Source organism: Lutra lutra, chromosome 18 (assembly GCF_902655055.1).
Source record: "Lutra lutra chromosome 18, mLutLut1.2, whole genome shotgun sequence".
Taxonomy (NCBI): Eukaryota; Metazoa; Chordata; class Mammalia; order Carnivora; family Mustelidae; genus Lutra; species Lutra lutra.
Window position 1 is genome coordinate 29,970,827 of NC_062295.1, and position 21,867 is coordinate 29,992,693.

Sequence of the window (21,867 nt, forward strand, 5' to 3'; positions counted from 1 at the left end):
AAGATTCTCTCTCTCCTCTCCCTCTGTGCTTCCCCCCACCCCTCACCCCAGTTCCTGGGCTCTCTCTCAAAAACAAAACACTGCTAATACTAAAAAAAACTTTTTTCTAGGGGCACCTGGCTAATTCAATCGGTAGGACATGCGATTCTGGATCTTGGGGTAGTGACTTCAAGCCCCAGTTTGGGCACTGACCTTACTTTCAAAATAAATAAATAAATAAAAGTGACCTAGCTCCCACCATTTGTTTCCCAGCCGGTTAACTACTAAGCTAAATTTGGGCATCAACAAGTAACAAATTGTGCATACTTGGGAAACAACACTTTACAATGAAACACAGTAACAAGGGGCACCTGGGTGGCTCAGTCATTAAGTGTCTACCTTCCACTGGGGTCATGATCCCCAGGTCTTGGGATGGAGCCCCACATCAGGCTCTCTGCTCAGCAGGAAGCCTGCTTCCCCCTCTCCCACTCCTCCTGCCTGTGTTCCCTCTCTGGCTCTCTCTCTCTGTCAAATAAATAAAATCTTAAAAAAAAAAAAAAAAAAGGAAAATCAGTAACAAAAACTGATACTTATCCCTGAATCTGTGAACAAACAGAAGCAATTTTGTTTTCCAAAACAAGATCTCTATCCTGAATAGAGACAGACTCAGGAACAATAGTATTCAGCAAGAGAACACTTAAAACATAGAAATTACTTTCCCTAACAGCCTAGGTCCCATTCTTTTCTCCTGGGAAAGAGTTTAAGTAAATTTATATTAAAATGTGGCTCAGTCAAAATGAACTACAAAAGCATATTATTTTGCCATAATCATAACATTCACTTAGAATATACAGTCATTATTTCTGAAAGTTCATAGGATTTCTTACTCATCTCCCTTTTCTCTCAGTTCTCCAGAAAGGGAAAAAGGAGTCGTGAAAAGGGGACATGTTCTCATGTTACAAATTCAATTTCGTGTCAAAGGTTATAGCCATTCTTAGTGTCAGAACACAACACTGGGACAATTTTCTGCCTACTGCGATTTCTGCTTCTCACCTTAAATTGCCGGAAATCCGCCACGAGGTCATTCACACTCAATGAGTATTAAGAAATGGGGAGACAGACACCACACAGACAGCCCTGCAGGGGTGCCGCAGGCGATGAGAGGTCCTGTTTCATTACCAGAACTTCTCAGGAGGCACCGTAGCACTTATCAAAGGGAAGAACCTTGGAGGTGATGAGTCCAGCAGGGCTTGATGGGGAAGAGGGTGCATTTTGTCTGGGGCTTTCTGCTCTCAGGAAAGTGTACATTTGCATTACAACAGAAACTCTCTGAACTGTTCTTTGCCCGTCCCAAGAGGTCATTTCCCTGGGCAGCCTCTTCAAGGAACATTCTCCCTGCACCCCTCACCCGGTAACCACTGCCCTCCTCTTCTCTTTCCCAGAAAGGAACTGCCATCACGAAGTGGCACTGACAATGCACACCAAGGCCACACACCAGGCCGGGCTGTTGACACAAGCTTATGGAGCATGAGGCATGACAGGCACTGGCAGACTAGGCTGTGGTCCCCAGACCCTGAAGCACTACATCAACCACTTGCTTCCAAGTCCCCCTTCATCTCTGACCTTTTATAAGCCCCCTCGTTTTAAACAGCAGTTAGACCAAAGAAGAAGAAGAAGAAGAAGAAGAAGAAGAAGAAGAAGAAGAAGAAGAAGAAGAAGAAGATGATTAGAAGGAGAAAGATCTATTCATTACACCCATCATGGTTTATCATCTACTTCATACTCACAACAACCCTGTAAGGGAGAAAAGAGTAAGAGCACAGAAGCGAAACAGAAGTATATTCGCAGAGCCCAGAAAAAAGAACTTCACAGGAGCCAGTGTTCTCATAAAACACTTGCGCAGAACCCCTGTATTCTTTTTCTGGTTTAAACAGGGGGTGTGTGTGTGTGTGTGTGTGTGTGTGTGTGTGTGTGTGTGTGAGAGAGAGAGAGAGAGAGAGAGAGAAAGAGACCAGAAATAAACAACAAGAAAATCACCACTGAAAGCAACTAAAATGGGACAGTTAGCTCTGTACTCAAGGAAGGCTAATAGGCAGATTTCTATCTCTAAACGTCATTTGGAATATTCTTTGGAACAAAAAGGAAAAAGAACAAAATGATTATGTATTCCATAAGACAGTAAACACACACACACGAAAGAAAAGAAAAATTATTTTAAATGCGAGACCTATGATGAAGGCACATTCTTTCCGGTGTTTGGGAACACCACCTCCCTGGGATCACCATAATCCAAGTCCAGGGGGTCAGGCTGCTTGGGCCACCCAGATGTGAACCCAGACCACAAACAGGGATGGAGACTATCTTACTCATCCCTCATCCAATTTTGGGTCTCATCTCACTGGTGGGGGAAAAGGTCTATTTGACTCCTAGTTCTGTGCAGGCTCGGGGCTTCCATTTCTGAGCCTCTCATCCCATAAGGCGGTGTAATTAGTAGGTACCTTCAGGACAAAAGTGATTTTCACTTCTATTATCTGAGTTACCACTTTCTTTCTCCTATTAGCCTTTCTGTTAGCCCTTCCAAGTTCCCATCTCATCAACTTTTTGTTATTTATACCAGCTTTTTTTGGTCATTTTAGAGCCTTCTTATTAGTTCCACCCGCCCTGGGAACCACATCTTATCTTTATTCTGAAGACTAATTTATGAATTTGCCAGAACTATCTTAGACTGTAAGCGAATTCCTATTTCCAACCACCCCAAGAAAGGAATTTTTTTTTTAATTTTTTAAAAGATTTTATTTATTTATTTGACAGAGAGAGATCACAAGTAGGCAGAGAGGCAGGCAGAGAGAGAGGAGGAAGCAGGCTCCCTGCTGAGCAGAGAGCCCGATGCGGGACTCGATCCCAGGACTCTGAGATCATGACCTGAGCCGAAGGCAGAGGCTTAACCCACTGAGCCACCCAGGTGCCCCAAGACAGGAATTTTTAATGTCTAAGTTAATTATTCAGCTGAAAGGATCCACAACTAGATCCGGAAACACAAGACACCATTAAAGTTCTCTCTATCCCACAGAGTCTTCACTTCTGGAGCAAATGAGTTTCTCTCCTAAGACAGAGGTGACAGTCACACGCATCTTTAGGCTCACCGCACACCCATACTGTAACCCTAGAGGCAACAGACTACCATTATCTTCCCACTACGTCGTGCACAAGTTGTGTCGCGAGCCTGGTGTAACTGCAGGGGCTACGCGGAACAAAATGATCCGGGGTTCCCTGCACCTGGCATTCTAGCTAGGACCACATGGAACAGGAAGGCAGGCAGTTACTGAGAAGGCAAAGGAGGGGACGCCTGGCTGGTCAGTCCGTACAGCATGCGACTCTTGATCCCAGGGCTATGAGTTCAAGCCCCATGTTGGGCGTGGAGCCTACTGAAAAGAAAGCAGAGCGGGACACTGGTACCAGGGGAGAAGGAAGAGGGAGCCTAAGCGTGCGTGGCACGCAAAAAATAGCAGCAACTTTAGTCTGCTGGACCTTCTTCCCTGTTGTTTCAGTTTACTCAATTCGTCCATTCTGAATGTTTTCTGACCTCCTCTTTCGTTTCCCTGATTGGATTTCAAGTCTCCCTTAGAACTTTCGGAGATGACGTCACTGGACTGTTACTGTTTCCTACATCTCCCATCCTGGGCAGCTACTGGTTAATGGATACGATGCCTTTCTGATGTGTCTGACACCAGACTCCAGCCAGTCTTGCCAGTCTTCTTGGATTTCTTGTTGGAGATCCATTTCAAGGATTAGGTTTATCTGGGTCCTTACTGTTTTGATCTGTTCTACCTCAAAATAAGCCAACAACCAATTCCATATAACTTTTCATTTGACCATGCTGCTTTTAATTTACTGATCCTTGGGGCGCCTGGGTGGCTCAGTGGGTTAAGCCTCTGCCTTCAGCTTAGGTCTTGGGATCGAGCCCCGCATCGGGCGCTCTGCTCAGCGGGGAGCCTGCTTCCTCCTCTCTCTCTCTCTGCCTCCCTCTCTGCCTACTTGTGATCTCTATCAAATGAATAAATAAAATCTTTTTAAAAAATCTACTATCCTTGCTGTTCATGCTGAACAGCAAAATAACAAAAAGAATATTTTATAGTGAGTTGGAGACTTCATGAAGATTTTCACGTATGCCATTATCAGTCTAACAACAACAGCAAAACACAAAACAAAAACCCCACTGAGGTCTTTAGTTTTTTTTATTATGGTGATCCCTAAAATATTACTAAACTGGGTGCCTGGGTGGTTCAGTCAGTTAAGCCTCTGCCTTCAGCTCAGGTCATGATCCCAGGGTCCTGGGATCGAGTTCCTTGTTCGGCTCCTTGCTCCGTAGAGCATCTGCTTCTCCCTCTGCCCCTCCCCCCACTCATTCTCTCCATCTCTCTCTCTCCCTCTCAAATAAATATTTTATTTTATTTTTTTTTTAAAGATTTTATTTATTTGTCAGAGAGAGAGGGAGAGAGAGCAAGCACAGGCAGACAGAATGGCAGGCAGAGGCATAGGGAGAAACAGGCTCCCTGCTGAGCAAGGAGCCCGATGCGGGACTCGATCCCAGGATGCTGGGATCATGACCTGAGCCGAAGGCAGCTGCTCAACCAACTGAGCCACCCAGGCGTCCCTCAAATAAATATTTTAAAAAATAAAATAAAATACAGGGGCACCTGGGTGGTTCAGTGGGTTAAGCCTCTGCCTTCAGCTCATGTCATGATCTCAGAGTCCTGAGATCAAGCCCCACACAGGGCTCTCTGCTCTGTGGGGAGCCTGCTTCCCCCTCTCTGTCTGCCTCTCTGCCTACTTGTGATCTCTGTCTGTCAAATAAATAAATAAAATCGTTAAAAAATAATAATAATAAATACATAAAATACTACTACTAAATTTTCAGTACTTGTGTTTCAAATTTAAGCTTTGGATCAGAGTGGTAAGTGGGGAAGGTACTATATTACGTTGATTCTGTTTTTTGTTTTTGGTCTTTTTTAAAGGGAAGGTACTATATTATGCTGATCATGTTTTTTTTTTAATTACATTTTTACCCTATTTCTTCTTTGTATTTATATTTTGTTAATTTCAACAAGCATCTTTCCATTTCAATCTTACAACATGTGATCTTAGATCAAGGACGGGAAAAAAAATCTAGTGCAACCTCCTTGCTCCATTATGTTATAAATGAGAACCCCAACCTGGAAAGATCAGCTGTCTTGCTATGGCCATACGGACAGTTAACTTTTGTAACAAGGAGCTGGAATCCGTTATCTCCAAATTCCCAATTACCTTGTTCATGCACAATAATAATCAAAGAAAAGAAGGTTAAATAGAGGAACCCAAGATAAATAATTACACAGTGATTAAAACTGTAATACTAGGCAATCTTCACGAGGCGCTAGAGTCACGGCCACCCACTGCAAACAAACTGAAGCCAAAGGACAGTATCCTTTTTGTGCATGCAGCACAGACTGCAGGGACACTGGGGAATACTTCACAGATCAGCATCAGTCACATTCTATGAAAAAAACAAAGAATTTGGTTCAAAGAAAAAATATGAATTACAGGTAATTTGTGTCACAGAACTCTGCTGACGGGCACCATCAGGAGTCACCTCTCCTCTTCACAGCAAGTAACAGCCCTCAGAGTTGAGTTTAAACAACAGAGTAACTTAGTAAAATTTTAGCAAAATCCAAGATCTAGGACCCAGTCCTCAACCAGGAGGAAATGGATTTAAACTGATAGAGGCAGCAGGCCCACTATTCTATTCTATTCTCAAAAACTTTATTTTCGGGGCGCCTGGGTGGCTCAGTGGGTTAAAGCCTCTGCCTTCGGCTCAGGTCATGATCTCAGGGTCCTGGGATCGAGCCCCACGTCGGGCTCTCTGCTTAGCGGGGAGCCTGCTCCCCCCCCATCTCTGCCTGCCTCTCTGCCTACTTGTGATCTCTCTGTCAAATAAATAAATAAAATTTTTAAAAAAAATTTTTTTTAACTTTATTTTCACAATTTTCTATGAACTGCTAAGGTTCTCTCTGTTACTGTTTCTTACAGTAAACCATTAAGATCTACCCACATAGCTACTTAAATATGGTGAAATAAACTTTGAGACTGCAAAAATCATTAACTTTCCTGACTCAATGTTTTGTACAAGAGCCATAACCCCTAAATCCCAGCCAGACACATGGATGGATGAACACTGAGAAAATACTCAACAGCACCTAAAATATCGACCATGAGGGTTCCGCCCATGGAAAACTACAGACAGCACTTAGGACAGGTAATGGCATTCAATTCTGTAATTATTCAACAGGTTTCAGAGGTAAAAACAAAGTAATATTTCTACCAAGACAATCTTTCATCCAAACTTCTTCAGCTTCTGACCGCTACCCCAAAAATGCAGCGGGAGGCATCTGGCTGGCTCACTAGGTAGAACATGTAATTCTTAATCTTAGGGTCATGAGTTCGAGCCCCATGTTGCAGGTACAATCTACTTAAGTTTTTTATTTATTTTTTTAAAGATTTTTATTTATTTATTTGACAGACAGAGATCACAAGTAGGCAGAGAGGCAGGCAGAGAGAGAGGAGGAAACAGGCTCCCCGCTGATCAGAGAGCCCAATTAGGGGCTCGATCCCAGGACTCTGGGATCATGACCTGAGCCGAAGGCAGAGAGGCTTTAACCCACTGAGCCACCTGGGCGCCCCTCTACTTAAAATTTTTTAAAAAGTGGGGGCGCCTGGGTGGCTCAGTGGGTTGAGCCGCTGCCTTCGGCTCAGGTCATGATCTCAGGGTCCTGGGATCAAGCCCCGCATCGGGCTCTCTGCTCGGCAGGGAGCCTGCTTCCTCCTCTCTCTCTGCCTGCCTCTCTGCCTGCTTGTGATCTCTCTCTGTCAAATAAATAAATAAAAATCTTAAAAAAAAAAAAAAATTTTATTTAAAAGGGGAGCCTGGGTGGCTCAGTCCTTAAGCATCTGCCTTCTACTCAGGTGACCATCCAGGACCCCGGGATCTAGCCCCACATGGGGCGCCCTGCTCAGCCCGAAGCCTGCTTCTCCCTCTCCCACTCCCCTGCTTGTGCTCCTCTCTCGCTGGGTCTGTCAAATAAATAAAATCTTTAAAAATAAATAAATAAAATACACTTAAAAATACAGTGTGGTTTTCTTGTATTATGGATGGTCTTTATCTAGGCCACTATTTAAGATCTCGTCCTCAGTTTTTTTGGAGTCAGTTCCAGTCGTTCTGCATTCTATGAGACCTAGTCTCAGGTTATTATTTACGCGAGGTAAAACTCAAATTTACCAACTCATTTTATTAAGAAATCCTAGTCAAGTTTTGATTAAATTAGTAATGAAAGGCACCATCATAGTCTAAAGTACATAAACCAACAGAAACATCTTCAGTGAGAAGTAAAAATACTTTCAAGTACCACTTAATTCTAAGGAAAATGTAAAATGGCACCTCAGACTTCTAAATATAAATTGTATCTTATAAATTTCCTCAAAATGATGAGCACAAACAGAAAAGTTAAAATTCCTCATCTAAGGTGTCACACATTTTGTCATAACAGGGTGCCTAAAATAACTGGAAAGGATCTAATGGTTCAATCAGCTGACTTTATCCTAAACAAGTTTCGGTTACATTAAAATCAATTTGGGTCATCATATAATACTGTGTTCCCACAATCTTCTAGGCTGCTGATATCCTTCTGCCTCTGAAACTGATGGCACTTAACACCTCCATGTTGTATCTATAATCACTAAGTGGTAAAAGCTAAAGAATCGGTTTCTCAGGAAACATTCCATCCCTAAATGTCAGGTACATACACTACAGTCAGTTCGGACCGCAAACACAGAGCTTGTGTCTTAAATCTCCTTCAACATGCTACCATTCGTTCTAATTATGTCTGCTTAGTAGCTGCTACAGAAGACCTGTTTCAGGTTAATTCACTGACCCTATTAATTTGGCTTCTGAAGGATAGCAAAGACATTAACTTGATTTGTTTATTACCAAAGTGGGGCATTTGCCTGACACATTTTACAGAGCCAGAACCTTTTTTTTTTTTTTAAATAAGAAGCTTCTACCTCAGAAAAACAAGGTAAACTGCTTGGGATTATAGAATTATTAAGTAGAAAATAACAGAGATCTGACTGATCTTAGTATTCCATGTTCTTTTAAACCATACCATCTACTATAAAATTTCTTTTTTTAAAAAAAGATTATATTTATTTATTTGAGAAAGGGAGCACAAGTCGGGGAGCACAGACAGAGAGAGAAGCAGGCCCTCCCCACCCCCAAACAAGGAGCTTGATGTGGGAATCAATCCCAGGACCCTGATCATGACCTGAGCCACCCAGGCACCCAAATTTAATCAGATTGTTAATGTTTCCCAAATTCCACTATTCACAATATTTAAATTCCAGAAAAACATTTCGTTTTCTGAGATTTAGACAAAAACTATAACAGGATTTTTAGGTCCATGCACTAACCTTCATTCTAAAAAATAAAAATCACCAGCCTCAAGAGAAAAAAAATCCTTAATTCTAAAAAAGAGAGTTTGGGGGATGGGAGGGATGGGGTGGCCGGGTGATGGACACTGGGGAGGGTATGTGCTATGGTGAGTGCTATGAATTGTGTAAGACTGATGATTCACAGACCTGTACCCCCAAACAAGTAACACATTATATGTTAATAAAAGTAATTAATTAACTAAAAATTTTAAAAGAGGGTTTCATTATCTCCGAAGTATTACCACACAAAATACTAACAAAATAAAGTGTGGCACACACCAAGTGATCAAAGTTAACCTAGTCAGGGACAAACAGACCTCACGTCCCACCCAACAGACTGTACCGAGAACACTGTGATATTCCTGCCTAAATTCATCGGGCAAACCCAAGCTGAGGGACATTCTGTAAAATGACTACATGTTCAAAAAGGTCAAGGGCACTGATTTCAAAGGCCAAGGAACTGTTCTAAAGTGAGGTATATTAGAGGGACAAGACAACTGAGTGAAAAACGTGATCCCTGGATTAGACAGAGCCTTTTGCTCTAAGAGACATCTGGCAGGGCTGCCCTGGTTCAGGTTGTGAGCCTGGGTCCTGGGATCGAGCCCCACATCGGACTCCCTGCTCAGTGGGGCGTCTGCTTCTCCCTCTCCTCTCTCTCCTTCTGCCTCCCCTTCTCAGGCTCTCTCGCTCTCAAATAAATAAATAAAATCTTAAAAAAAAAAAAGTGACATCTGGCAAATCCTGAATGGGTTTGTTTTTTTTTTAAAGACTTTATTTATTTATTTGACAGAGATCACACGTAGGCAGAGAGGCAGGCAGAGAGAGGAGGAAGCAGGCTCCCCGCTGAGCAGAGAGCCCGACCCAAGACCGATCCCAAGACCCCGGGACCATGACCCGAGGTGAAGGCAGAGGCTTTAACCCACCGAGCCACCCAGGCGCCCCACTGAATGGGGTTTTTGTGTGAAGGATATATGGGAAAATTTTTTTTTTTAAGATTTTATTTATTTATTTGACAGAGAGAGTGCACAAGCAGACGGAGAGACAGGCAGAGAGAGAGAGAGGGAAGCAGGCTCCCTGCTGAGCAGAGAGCCCGATGCGGGACTCGATCCCAGGACCCTGAGATCATGACCCGAGTCGAAGGCAGCGGCTTAACCCACTGAGCCACCCAGGCGCCCCTATGGGAAAATTTTGTTTGCTGTCAGTTTCAGAGTGTCCCACATAATGTTTAAAGCACTTAGTACATATAAGCTAATCAAAATTTTTCTACTTTTGCCTTATCTCATGGGTGTTGAAGTCTTGCTGCCTCTTTTTTTTTTTTAAGATTTATCCATTCGACACAGAGAGATCACAAGTAGGCAGAGAGGCAGGCAGAGAGAGAGGAGGAAGCAGGCTCCCCGCTGTGCAGAGAGCCCGATGGGGGGCTCGATCCCAGGGACCCCGAGATCATGACCTGAGCCGAAGGCAGAGGCTTAACCCACTGAGCCACCCAGGCGCCCCAAACCTGGGGCTTTTAATTTGGACAGTATTTGTTACTGACTATGTGTCTCTGCACTAGACTGGGGTGGGAGGAGGAATCCTGCCACTCTAGCACTAACACAGTGCCTGACACATAAGTAAGCACTCTTGACACATGTGCTGAATTCAACAATGAATCCTAAACTTCTGGTGGATGTTTCCCCCCCAATATTAGAACTTAGCCACAATGAAGGCTATCAGATAGTAGCTCGCTGGCTAAAATGCCTAAGTCAGAAAGTGTAATCAATAATTTGATCCCAGGGAAACTGTCTGGGTCACTCAGTCAATAAACATCTGCCTTTGGCTCAAGTCATGAGGGTCACGGGATCGAGCCCCATATTGGGCTCCCTGCTCACTGGGAAACCTGCTTCTCCCTCTTCTCCTCCCCCTGATTATGCTCCCTCTCTATTTTACAAATAAAATTAGAAATCCCTAAGATGAACCACGGCTCAAGATGGATTTTTAAGTCAAGGTTTTTAAGTTTTGATATCTGGCTCTGCTTACATTTTAAGATGTTTAATTCTTCATTTCTACCTGCTGCAATAAAGCTGGTAATCGTGTCAGTAAAACCCAAGCGCTCTCAAGAAGAAACAAAATACATTTGGAAGGTTAAGATTTGAAATGACCTGTAACGGTTATATTTATGCCTAAAACTTTACACCCTTCTCCACCACATTTTAAAAAACATGTTGAGATACCTAACAAAAATAGCTACATTTTCTTTTTTTTAAAAAGACACGTGAAAGGAAGAATTACAAAATAAAATGAAGCCAGGGAAAGAGGATCTGCCCAGCTGATGATCCCAAGTTCAGTCCTGAACCCCACAAGTAGCCAAAGCAATGTCCTTGAAAAACAACCAAAAAAGCACCTTATCAGCTGTTCAGGAAGATCGGCAACTTTTCTTGACACTAGAGTTTAAGAGAAAATGTTTGCAAATGCACAGATTATCCTTTTAAATTGACAGTCCAGATCTGGCTCTACCAATACACTAAGAATGTATCCCTTTGACCTTATTACAAATTTAAAAATTACTTAGGAGGGGCGCCTGGGTGGCTCAGTGGGTTGAAGCCTCTGCCTTCAGCTCAGGTCATGGTCCCCGGGCCCTGGGATCGAGCCCCGCGTCGGGCTCTCTGCTCCGTGGGGAGCCTCCTTCCCCTCTCTCTCTGCCTCCCTCTCTGCCTACTTGTGATCTCTGTCTGTCAAATAAATAAATTAATTAATTAATTTAAAAAATTATTTAGGAAAAAAAATTACTTAGGACTGGGAAAGGTGGATCAGTGTTCTTTTTCTAACTCTGCATGAATGGGAAGAGGAAATGAAAATCAAGTAACTGGGACCTACAAAGTCCCATCTTTATTTTTGCTCAGTGCACTGTTCACAGATGGCAGGCAACAGGGCAAAGCTATCATGAACACCAAGTCTGGAATCAGACTAAAGTTCTGAATTCAAGTTCTAGCTCCAGTACTAGATCTGACCGACCCTGGGATTCTTGAACCCCAAACTTACTACTCTGGAAAATGACAACAGTATGTGTACTTTACCTCACAAAGTTATCAGACTGTAAGTTAAGTACCTGCTGGTGTTTCACACAAGCATTCAGTAAATTAACCATTTAAAAATTTAAATTTCAGGGTACCTGGATGGCTCAGTGGGTGAAGACTCTGCCTTCAGCTCGGGTCATGATCTCAGGGTCCTGGGATCAAGTCCTCCCTCCGGCTCTCTGCTCACTGGGAAGCCTGCTTCCCCCCGCCCCGCCCCACTTGCCTCTCTGCCTACTTGTGACCTCTGTCAAATAACTTAGTAAAAAGTTTTTTAAAAATTTAAATTTCACCCAAATAGTTACTTTCCAAACACATATGTACCTATTTATTTGCATATAAACTCTCCAAATCTAACTCTGATAAAATGAAGATTTCCCAACTAGTTGCTTTAACTACCACTAAGTAAAATAACCTATTATCTGATGGGGCAGGAAAACTAATGAGAAAAGTGTCAAAATAAACCACTGCTTTTTTTCCCCATTTATTTTCCCCAACTTTATTGGGGAATACGGGCTCTCTCAAATAAATAAATAAATCTTAAAAAAATAAATACACCATGCATGTATTTAGATCAAATGTGGTCCTCAAAAATTGTTTTAGATTTAATTTGAAAGTCACCTTACCCCTAATATCTAAAACAAAGAACCTAGAGTAAACTTACACACTCAACTGAAGAGTCTTTACCCTAAAGCCCTCAACAACATACTCTGCAGACCAGTATCCTTCAAGAAATAGGTTGTGTCCCGAGGCTTCGCAGAACACACACACCCACACGGCCCGCAACATGGTGGGTGAGTAAGTACTGCTCCAAAAGCATGAGGGACTCCTTCTTCCCCAAAGCATAAATACTGACGATGAACAGTGAACAGCTCAGCCACTCATTCTGCTGGTGTAAGAAAACTGTTCCGGGGCACTTGGGGGGCTCAGTCGGTTGAGCATCTGCCTTCGACTCAGATCTGATCTCAGGGCTGGGATCGAGCCCTAAGCCAGGCTCCCTGCTCAGCGGTGGGGGGGGGCTGCTTCTCCCTCTCCCCCCGCTTGTTCATGCTCATGTGCGCTCTCTCTCAAATAAATATATCTTTTAAAAAATTCTTAAAAAAACTATTTTAAAAAGTGGGTTCTTAAATACCATTGTTAAAAAAAAAAAGTTCTTCCTACAGATAAGGCTATAAATAAAGGAAAAACTGTGAAATAAGGAGACTCAAAAAGTGAGTATCTAGTCAAGGGACTACCCCGCTATTTCACAACATACCCCAGAAAAAGTATGCTAAAAGCTTTGCAGAAGCAATTGACATGATAAAAATAATTTTTTTTAAGTAGGCTCCATACCCAGTGTGGAGCCCAAAGCAGAGAGTGAACTCATGAGCCTGAGGTTCAAGACTTGAGCTGAGATCTAGAGACGGACACCTGACCGACTGAGCCACCCAGGCCCCAGAAAATAATTTTTTTTAAAGATTTTTACTTATTTATTTGACAGAGAGATCACAAGTAGACAGAGAGGCAGGCAGAGAGAGAGAAGGAAGCAGGCTCCCTGCTGAGCAGAGAGCCCGATGCGGGACTTGATCCCAGGACCCTGAGATCATGACCTGAGCCAAGGCAGCGGCTTAACCCACTGAGCCATCCAGGCGCCCCAAAAATAATTTTTAACTTACTGTAAAAAATACTAAGCTACAGACTACGTATCCAAATGGAATTCAAACTCAACAGCTATCCTCCAAGGGGTAAGACCCACAGGATCAGCAATCTTGACACGCTCTGCCTAACCAGGGCTCCCTTTAACCAAACACCTAAACTGGATCGAACTCTTCACTCCTCCCTGCTTCTACAATTACACTATAATATAATCAATACAGTAGTTTCAAAAAATTATTTCTTTGGCCACACTATAAAAAAACTTCAAGAATCCAAAAACCACTATAAGGATTTAAAAAAGGAAGGACAGAGGCGCCTGGGTGGCTCCGTCAGTTAAGCATCTGCCTTTGGCTCAGGTCATATCCCAGGGTTCTGGGATCAAGCCCCGCACCAGGCTCCCTGCTCAGCCCCTCTCCCACTGCCCCTCTCCCCCACTCATGCTCTCTCATTCACGCTCTACCAAATAAATAAATAAAATCTTAAAAAAGTAAATTAAAAAGGAAGGACATTCTGACACATCCTGTAACATGGATGAACCTTGAAGACATTATGCTAAGCGAAGCAAACCAGTCAGGGAAGGACCAATTCTATACTTACGCAGTCCCTGAAATCATCAAATCACAGGCAGAAAGTAGACCAGTGGGTGCAAGGGGCTGGGGTAAGGGGAAACCTAAACTGTGTTTAACAGGCAGTTTCAGGTTAGGAAGATGAAAAAGTCCCAGGGAAGCCTGGGTGGCGCAGACTCTTGGTTTTGGCTCAGGTCATGATCTCAGGGTTGTGGGATGGAGCCCTGCTTCCGGCTTTAAGCCCAGCAGGGAGTTTCTTGTCCTTCTCCCTCTACTCCTCCCCCTGCGCTCTCTCTCTCTCTCTCAAATAAAGCTTAAAGAAAAAAAAAAAAGAAAGAAAAGAAAAAGTCCTGTGAAATGTGATGGTTCCAATAACGTATGCGACTGTACCTAATCCTCCTGAACTATGCACTTAGAAATGGTTAAAATGGGCACCTGGTCCCCTCAGCCAGTAGCGCACACAACTCCTGATCTCATGGTCATGAGTCTGAGCCCCATGTTGGGCATGGAACCTACTTTAAAAAAAGTTTAAAAAAAAAAATGGTTAAAATGATTACTGATATGATTTCTCTGTAGTATCTTCATTGCAAGTATTATGTAGCTATCAGAATAATTAACAATACACTAAATATAAGTAAACTATAAATGAAAAATGGTCCAGTTTTGTGGTATGTATATTTTGTAACTTTTTTTTTTTTAATCACTATGAGGAGCCACTTGAAAGAAAGTGTTCATGGTGGAGATCGCAGACACAAATTCATTCTTTACAAAGGGGACAAGCGCTATTTACATGGGTTTCCTACACTTTAGGGACTTTTGTTCAGATCTATCCAAATTCCTCTGCTCCAAAAGAAAGCATTAAAAAGAAAAACAATGATCCAGCAATTCCACTCCTGAGTATATACACAAAAGATATGAGAACAGGCTGCGGAACACACTAGTGAACCAATGTCCACAGCAGCCCAAAGGCAGAAGCAATCTAAGTGTCCACCAATGGATGAAAGCACCACTGAAACGCGGGACACTGCGTGGTATAGCACTCCTCAGCCAGAGAGGAGCGGCGTTCAGACACAGGCCACAACACAGATGAGCCTGGAAACAATGTGCTACGTGAAATAAACCAGACACAAAATGACAAACACGGCATGATTCCACTTTGAAAGACACAGGCAAGGGGCCCCTGGCTGCCTTAGTCAATACAACTTGTTACTCTTGGGGCGCCTGGGTGGCTCAGTGGGTTGAGCCTCTGCCTTCAGCTCAGGTCATGGTCTCAGGATCCTGGAATCGAACCCCACATCAGGCTCTCTGCTCGCAGGGAGCCTGCTTCCTCCTCTCTGCCTGCCTCTCTGCCTACTTGTGATCTCTGTCTGCCAAATAAATAAATAAAATCTTAAAAATAAAATAAATGAATAAATCTACAAGTAAGTAAGTAATAAAGAATAAAATAGGCAAATTCAGAGAGACAGAAAGTGTATTAGAGGTTACCAGAGGCTGGAGAGAGGAGAAATGGTGAGTTATTGCTTAATGGGTACAGAGTGTCTATTTGGGGTGGGAAAAAACAAAAAGAGTTTAGAAACAGTGGTGATGAACTGTACAATATTCTGAATGTAATTAATGTCACTGAGCAAAAAATGCTTAAAAAAAAAAAAAAAAAAGCTTAAATACGCTTCAAGCCGCACAAAGGAAGAAGTGAAGCTAACGGGTTTCCTGATAACTGTTCAGCCAGTTTTCAAACTCATTCCAGAACGAGGGTCAATTTCTATCTCCTTACTTATAAAGTGGGTACAATACATGCTGTCATCCTTCTTTGCCAAGTTCCCGATGACATAATGTAACTGAAGTGTATGCTGCTGGGCCATAAGTAAGATAGCTACGCTTTCCTTACCTTCTTTAATTACCCTGGAAAAGCCAAGAAATGACGACTACTTTCAACTCCTTTACTACTTTCTATCTCGAATACTCCAACATCACCAGTAGGGAAAGAGGTCGCTACCTCTAAAACTTGTGAGGGCTGAAGACAGAAAGTAGGCACAGTGAATTTATGCGTTGAGTAAACAAGTCCAGAAGGCTATTTTTTTTTTAAAGATTTTATTTATTTCTTTGACAGAGAAGTAGACAGGCAGGCAGAGAGAGGAAGCGGGCTCCCCTCTGAGCAGAGAGCCCCATGTGGGGCTCGATCCCAGGACCCTGGGATCATGACCCAAGCCGAAGGCAGAGGCTTTAACCCACTGAGCCACCCAGGTGCCCCTAGAAGGCTATTTTTCAATGATAAATTCACTATTCACAAGGTAGACATGTTTCATCTCCATTACACAAATTTATAAGTTCTCAGCTCGTCTGAAGCAGATACCCCAAATAAAACCAAACTCTTCACTACTCTGTTTGTAGAATTATACTGTAATATAATCACATACATGAACTTTTAGGGGGAAAAAAACACATTATTTCCTTTAGCCCTTCTACAAAAACAAAACAATTCAACAGTTACAAGGAAAAAAATCCCAAGAAGTCCCTGCCTTTCCAGAGCTTATATTCTTCAGTGTGGGGAGATGAACCCTATAGTCAGCATTACTGGAACAACGTTTATTTCCTTAAAAATTCAATTTCTCAAAAGTATTCAACACAGTGCTTTTATGGCTAATTTTACTGAATGCTTTCTGTCGGCCACATACCATCCCAAGCACTGTCTTTCACTCAGTGCTCACAACAACCTGTAAGAGAAACAGGGTTCTCTCATCACCATCCCTATTTCTTTAAACAGGGAAAATGAGGCACAAAACAGGGAAGTAAACCGCTCAAGGTAACGACCAGGAGGAGCACCAGGCAGGATCAGAACCCGTGTCTAGGTCACAGTCTTCTCCCATGATCATAAACACATTTTGCCTCTTAAGTTACATTTTAAATAAACTAATTCTTTAAAAATCCTCTATAGTTTTGTTTTTTTTTAAGATTTTATTTATTAAAGAGAGAGCAGGACCTCTCTCTCCTGAGAGAGAGGGGGAGGGAGAAGCAGAGAGAAACCTTCCACTGACTCCATCCGGAGCCCCATGTGGGGCTCAATCTCACAACCCTGAACCCTGAGATCACTACCTGAGCAGAAACCAAGAGTCAGACCCTCAATGAACTGAGCCACCCAGGCGCCCCAAAAGCCCTCTAACGGTTTTCAGTCAAGCTACAACCAAGGAACAATAAGTCAATTCTCCCATCAACTAAAAATCCCTGGCTCTTTCGAACTTTCTCTTGTGTTCCCACTCGGCCAAAGTGGAAAAGGCAGAAGAGTAAGTGCCAGAAAGAAAACACCAACAACCCAGGGTGGAAAGACAAGGACTGCAGAAACAAAGAGAAAAAAAGAAAACAGAAACAGGAAAACTGCCGTGGCGAGAGTTCCAGCAAAGCACAGACAAGAGAGAGGAGAATGGTCAAGGACAAAAAAAATGGAAAATGAGTGTCAAGACGCTACCATCAGTACTTGCGATGATTTTATCCACATCATTTTTCCACTGTACTTACAGCCTTTAAATACGAATTCTCAATTTTATTCCCTAGACAAGTCACCCCAGGCTACACTCTGGCCAACTGAGTATTGTGCATGCTGCGACGTTGCCACTTAGACTGCCTTGAGGGGCGCCTGGGTGGCTCCGTGGGTGAAAGCCTCTGCCTTCGGCTCCGGTCATGATCCTGGGGTCCTGGGATGGAGCCCCACATCGGGCTCTCTGCTCAGCGGGGAGCCTGCTTCCTCCTCTCTCTCTGCCTACTTGTGATCTCTGTCTGTCAAATAAATAAGTAAAATCTCAAATAATAATAATAATAATAATAAACTGCCTTGAGGGGCACCTGGTGGCTCAGTCACTAAGCATCTGCCTTCAGCTCAGGTCAGGATCCCAGGGTCCAGGGATCGAGCCCCGCATCGGGGTCCCTGCTTCTCCCTCTCCAGCTCCCCCTGCTTATGTTCCCTCTCTTGCTATCTGTCATAAATAAATAAAATCTTAAAAAAAAAAAAAAAACCCACCTTAATTACAAGAAATCTCAACTTCACAATTATAACCAACCGATTGCATTTCCAACTTTCTTTCAGTTAGTAACAATGAATAAGCTTCACCCAATGAACGTATACAACTTTTGTGGGAAAATGCTACCAATGATCATTAGTGTATTGCTACTGATAAAACTTCTGGCAATTACTCTTGAGGTAAATTGCCTCTAATGTATTTCTAGAGCAGTATTTCTAGCAGAAATACTGTCCTCAGAGTATTCTCAACTCTTCAGAAAATTTTTTTCGCTTAGACATACATAAAAATCACTTGATCAGCATCTGTTTAAGCCAGCGGTCAAAACAATTTCACGTGAATTATACCACAACAGTTACCAAGAGAACTACAATATTTAAAAATGCATGTTTTCGGGCGCCTGGGTGGCTCAGTGGGTTAAGCCTCTGCCTTTGGCTCAGGTCATGATCTCAGGATTCTGGGATCGAGTCCCACATCGGGCTCTCTGCTCCACAGGGAGCCTGCTTCCTCCTCTCTCTCTGCCTGCCTCTCTGCCTACTTGTGATCTCTGTCAAATAAATAAATAAAATCTTAAAAAAAAAATGCAAGTTTTCAATGAAGAAACCACGGTAGAACCGAGTCAGGTAGAATGCAATGCAGAAGCTACCCAACACTAATAAAGGGAAAGGTTAAGTGTTTAGTAATTTCTCAGTGTCTTATTTACGGCTCCTTTAATAACAACCTGGAGAAAGGGCCCTTGTCCTTTAGGCTTTGGTTTGGAACACACAAGCCATCTATGCATCGTCAAAAATGACAGAACATTCATTCCTCCTACCTAACTTGAGTTACTTTCTCCAGAAGGAAATCCATTACAATGAACTCAAAACTCTTTCTCAAGACTTGTGCCCCAAGAAAAAGAACCTCAGAACCTACAAATTTAATGACCGTCTTTGTAGTCATTTTTAAAAGTAAACCAAATGGGGGCGCCTGGCTGCTCAGTCAGTGTGCAGAACGCCACTCCTGATCTCGGGGCCTGGGGTTCAAGCCCCTGTAGGGCATACAACCTACATTAAAATAAATACGTAAATAAACCAAACCACTGGAAGTGCCTGGGGCTTGGGAGGAGGGGGGTGGGTGGAGAGATTCAGGGCTGCAGGAGATCAGCGCCTCCCCCATCTCAGTGTCAAGATCAGGCCCTATCAGGCCTTTCAGATTTCCAGATTAGACTCGGTGGTGTGAAGGGATGCTACAGCCATCTCTGGGAGGAGATAATAAATGCCAGTGCTGTAAATACATTACAAAATGATTGAGAGTAGGGGAAAAAAAAGCCAAGATTATTTAGGTTTCTAATTTTGTCCTGTACTTTTAAATCCATGCCTCCTTTTAAAACCTGAGATGAAAATCTAGAGTAGGGGTGCCCGGGTGGCTCAGTGGGTTAAGCCTCTAACTTCAGCTCAGGTCATGATCCCAGGGTCCTGGGATGGAGCCCTCCATAGGGTTCTCTGCTGGGCGGGGAGCCTGCTCCACCCCTGAGCCTACTTGTGATCTCTGTCAAATAAATAAATAAAAATCTTGAAAGAAAGAAAGAAAGAAAGAAAGAAAATCTAGAGTAAATTTCCTACACTCATAACTGAATTTTGCACCGTGGTGAACGGCTCTCAAAGTGCCATCATTGCAGTGAACCAGGCAGCACCGCCCGTGAACTAGTTACAAATGCAAATGACAGGGCGCCACCCCAGACCTGCAGAATCCCAACGTCTCGGGTGGGGCTCCGCACTTGTGTTTTAACAAGCCCTCCAGGGGTTGCTGGTGCTCACGGGCTTAGGGGTTGAGAGTCAGACCAGCTAGGATAAAACCCTGGGGTAAGGCTGACTTGCTGAGTAATCAGGAGTAAATTACTCAGCTTCTCTAGACTTGTTCCTCATCGACACAAGAGAATCACGGGGTTGTTATGAAGATTAAATAAGAAAATACACGTTAAGCGCTCAGGAGGGATGCCGGGGAACCTGTTAGCTGTTGTTACTCCCCTATGCAAGGCCCTGTGACCGTCTGTACACTGGGAGGGGAGACAAAGGTAGAAAAGGCTTAATCCCTACCCCTCCTACCCACTGACTACCTAGGCAGATGCGAGTGCACGGGGCAGAACCAAACACACTCACAGGGAAACTAAAGATACCCTCCTAGAAGGGGCACACAAGCTGACCCGGACACCTCACGAAGAAACCAATTCTGACCCAACAATGCAAGGGACAGCTTTCAGTGACTGCCTGCGAGCAAGAACAGGGTCTCAAAGCCTGCAGAAAAAGTCCTTCCAGACGAAAGGTGCGAGCCAAGGTCCAAAGGAGGCAAAAGGGAATTCCGCGCCAGGCGGTACCATTCTGGAGCTGAAGAATGAACAAAACGGGGCGCCTGGGTGGCTTAGGTCGTGATCTCAGGATCCTGGGATCAAGTCTGACATCAGCCTCTCCACCGCTGGGCAGGGAGCCTGCTTCCCCCTCTCTGCCTGCCTCTCTGCCTACTTGTGATCTCTGTCAAGTAAATAAACAAAATCTTAAAAAAAAAAAAAAAAAGATTTGGGGGCGCCTGGGTGGCTCAGTGGGTTAAGCCTCTGCCTTCGGCTCAGGTCATGGTCTCAGGGTCCTGGGATCGAGCCCTGCTCCGGGCTCTCTGCTCAGCGCGGAGCCTGCTTCCCCCCTTTCTCTCTCTGCCTGCCTATGAGCTCTCTCTCTGTCAAATAAATAAAATCTTAAAAAAAAAAAAAAGGGAAAATAATTGACAACAAATATGCAGACGTAGTAGCGCATAAAATGTCATTCCCCGTCTTAGGCCTCAGCCTCGGCGAAAGGCTCGGCCTCCGCAGGGCACCCCGAGGCACCCTCATTTGCAAACTAACTTCCCCTTCGGATTCCCGAGCGCCCGAACACGGCTTTTCCGCCCTCGGGCCCGTCCAGCCATTGTCTTCCGCGCGGCCGAAGGCGAAGAAGGGAGACGTCCGCCCGGAGCCCCGCATCCGCGGCGGCGGGCGACCGCTCCGGCCGCACGGGACACCGGAACATCCTCCGCCGCTCAGCGCCGAGCCGCACGACAAAGAACACAGGACTCGCTTTACTGAAGGGCGCAACTTGCACGAAGGAGGGGACAGGTTCGTCCCTCCCCGAGCCCCGTCGGGGTGCCGGCGCAATCCGCGCGGCTTCTGGCCAGGGCCTGAAGCCCGAGGTTTTCCTTCCGGTCATTGTGTCCCTTTCCCCCCGAAGAACAGGCCCTGCGGGGACGGCGCGCCGGCCGGGCCCGGGACAAAGCCCACTCCGGGCTCCACCTGGGCGCCGGCAGGGGCGGGGAGGAGCGGGGGCGGGGAGGGGCGGCGCGGCCCGGCCAGCCTGCCCGCCGGCCGCAGTTACCAGGCAGCGCCGCAGCGCCGCCCCGGCCGCCCGCCGGCCAATCGCGCGCGTCTGCTGCCCGGGCGCACGAGCCCCGGAGACACCAGGCCGAGCGCGACCCCACGGCTCGGGCCTGGCACCGCGCGCGCACCCGCACCGCCCGAGCCGGCCAATCAGCGGCCGGGCATGCGCAGCCCGCAGGCTCGCTCGCGCGCGGGCCTCACGCGTGAGCCCCCCCACGCAGCATCGGCGCGCGCGCCCCTCCCCCACGCGCACCCAGGCGCGCGCGTGCAACTGCCGTCCCCCGCGACCGCGGCTGCTCCTGCCCCACCCCCCACGCCGGCGGCCCGGGGTGTGCGGGGGGGGGGGTGCCGGCCACCCCAACGCGGCCGCCGACGACCCCCACACCCGTCGGGGCAGGCCCCGGAGGGGGCGCGTCTCGAATAAAGGCCCCGCTCGTGATGGCAACTGGGGCGGGGGACGGGAGCTGAGGCGACAGGGACTCACCCGAGTGCAGCCGCCTCCAGGCAGCGCCGGGGCTGGGGGAGCCGAAGGGAAGCGAGTGTGGGCCGCGCGCGAGCTGCGGCCGCGGCGGAGCAGCTTCGGGCTTTGGCGAGCGGGCGAGCGGGCAGGAGGTGAGAGGGCGAGGGGCCCGGGCGTCTCGGCCGAGCTCCTGTCACCGCCGCATGGCCGCCCCGGCAGGGCCTCGCTTAGCGCCGAGATCGGATCACAGGGGACCGAGGGAGAGGCC

The 21,867-nt window shown here is 45.4% G+C and overlaps 1 protein-coding gene across 7 annotated transcripts in view; it reads right to left on the reverse strand.

The window, feature by feature from the left end:
- The window catches only part of GTF2I (general transcription factor IIi), a 106,162-nt gene extending 84,412 nt beyond the window's left edge, over positions 1-21,750 (reverse strand). For all 7 annotated transcript variants that reach the window (XM_047713140.1, XM_047713137.1, XM_047713139.1 and 4 more), the window contains exon 1: positions 21,624-21,750. The gene's annotated coding sequence lies outside the window, so the exon portion shown is untranslated. The remainder of the gene's footprint in view (positions 1-21,623) is intronic.
- Positions 21,751-21,867: the final 117 nt, after the last annotated feature.